The following is a 2,500-nucleotide window of genomic DNA, read 5'->3' as shown; positions in this document are numbered from 1 at the left end:
GGAACTCCAACCCGGCGTGGATTTTCGGATTTTTCCCCTTCCCCACCGACTTTCCTCCGCTGACACTTAGAATTTTTTTTGACACTTAGAATTTTTTTTGACACTTAGAATTTTTTTGACACTTAGAATTTTTTTTGACACTTAGAATTTTTTTTGACACTTAGAATTTTTTTTGACACTTAGAATTTTTTTTGACACTTAGAATTTTTTTGACACTTAGAATTTTTTTGACACTTAGAATTTTTTTTGACACTTAGAATTTTTTTTGACACTTAGAATTTTTTTTGACACTTAGAATTTTTTTTGACACTTAGAATTTTTTTGACACTTAGAATTTTTTTTGACACTTAGAATTTTTTTTGACACTTAGAATTTTTTTTGACACTTAGAATTTTTTTGACACTTAGAATTTTTTTTGACACTTAGAATTTTTTTCTAAGTTTTTCCTTCTGGTTACTGACTTCCCTCGTCGGGCACGGGGATTTTCGACTTCCTCCTCCCGACCGAGGGGCCTCATTTTCGGGCATTTTCCTCAGATTTCCAAGCATTTTTAGACACTTTTCCCGACTTTTCCTGCTTACTGATTTCACACTTTTGGCCATTTTTATGCATTTTCCCGACTTTTCCTGCTTACTGATTTCACACTTTTGGCCATTTTTATGCATTTTCCCGACTTTTCCTGCTTACTGATTTCACACTTTTGGCCATTTTTAAGCATTTTCCTGGTTACTGATTTCACGCTTTTGGACATTTTCGGAGGTTCTGACGGCTTTTTCGCCTTACTGCTTCGGACATTTCGGGCACTTGGCTGACTTTTCCCGCTTACTCCTTCCGGGCTTTTACTCATTTTCGGAGGTTCTGACGGCTTTTTCGCCTTACTGCTTCGGACATTTCGGGCACTTGGCTGACTTTTCCCGCTTACTCCTTCCGGGCTTTTACTCATTTTCGGAGGTTCTGACGGCTTTTTCGCCTTACTGCTTCGGACATTTCGGGCACTTGGCTGACTTTTCCCGCTTACTCCTTCCGGGCTTTTACTCATTTTCGGAGGTTCTGACGGCTTTTTCGCCTTACTGCTTCGGACATTTCGGGCACTTGGCTGACTTTTCCCGCTTACTCCTTCCGGGCTTTTACTCATTTTCGGAGGTTCCGACGGCTTTTTCGCCTTACTGCTTCGGACATTTCGGGCACTTTGCTGACTTCTCCACCTTACTCCTTCCGGGCTTTTACTCATTTTCGGAGGTTCCGACGGCTTTTTCGCCTTACTGCTTCGGGCACTTTGCTGACCTTTTCCCGCTTACCCCTTTCAAGGTTTTGGACGTCTCCGGTCGGGTCCGCGCCCCTCGCCCGGGCCGGAACGCCTCCCCGCCGGCCGAGTTCCTCGGGGTCGCCCCCTCGCCCGGGAAAAACCGCTCCCCGCCGTCCCACAGCACTCCGACTCGGCCAGGCAGCCTCACGGGCACAGCGACTCCTGCCCACCTCGGGAACCGACGCCCCGCTCGGGCTCAGGCTCCGAAAAACCACCACAGCGGGGCAGCTACCCTCAATGCAGCCGAAATTCAAACTCCTCCCCTCCGAAAGGCGCGCCTCACCCGGCCACGGCCTCGGAACTGCTCCCCTTCCTCGGGATCGGCCCCTCGCCCGGGAAAACCCGCTCCCCGCCGTCCCACAGCACTCCGACTCGGCCAGGCAGCCTCACGGGCACAGCGACTCCTGCCCACCTCGGGAACCGACGCCCCGCTCGGGCTCAGGCTCCAAAAACCCACAACAGCGGGCAGCTACCCTCAATGCAGCCGAAATTCAAATTCCTCCCCTCCGAAAGGCGCGCCTCACCCGGCCACGGCCTCCAAATCGCTCCCCTTCCTCGGGATCGCCCCCTCGCCCGGGAAAACCCGCTCCCCGCCGTCCCACAGCACTCCGACTCGGCCAGGCAGCCTCACGGGCACAGCGACTCCTGCCCACCTCGGGAACCGACGCCCCGCTCGGGCTCAGGCTCCGAAAAACCACCACAGCGGGGCAGCTACCCTCAATGCAGCCGAAATTCAAATCCCTCCCCTTCGAGAGGCGCGCCTCACCCGGCCACGGCCTCCAAATCGCTCCCCTTAGGCGAAAATTAAGCCCCCGTGGCCGATAATACCCCTCCTTGATCGTGCACAAGGGCAGCTCCAAGTTGAACGGGCTCAGGCTCCAAAAACCCACAACAGCGGGCAGCTACCCTCAATGCAGCCGAAATTCAAATCCCTCCCCTTCGAGAGGCGCGCCTCACCCGGCCACGGCCTCCAAATCGCTCCCCTTAGGCGAAAATTAAGCCCCCGTGGCGGATAATACCCCTCCTTGATCGTGCACAAGGGCAGCTCCAAGTTGAACGGAGAAGTCAGTAACCAACCAAAAATAAGCTTGGTTACTGATTTCTCCCGTTGGTTACTGACTTCTCCCTTTGGTTACTGATTTCTCCCGTTGGTTACTCATTTCTCTTGTTGGTTACTGATTTCTCCCGTTGGTT

The sequence above is a fragment of the Stegostoma tigrinum genome, unplaced genomic scaffold, assembly GCF_030684315.1.
Source record: "Stegostoma tigrinum isolate sSteTig4 unplaced genomic scaffold, sSteTig4.hap1 scaffold_653, whole genome shotgun sequence".
Classification (NCBI taxonomy): domain Eukaryota; kingdom Metazoa; phylum Chordata; class Chondrichthyes; order Orectolobiformes; family Stegostomatidae; genus Stegostoma; species Stegostoma tigrinum.
This window is presented reverse-complemented; position numbering follows the sequence as displayed.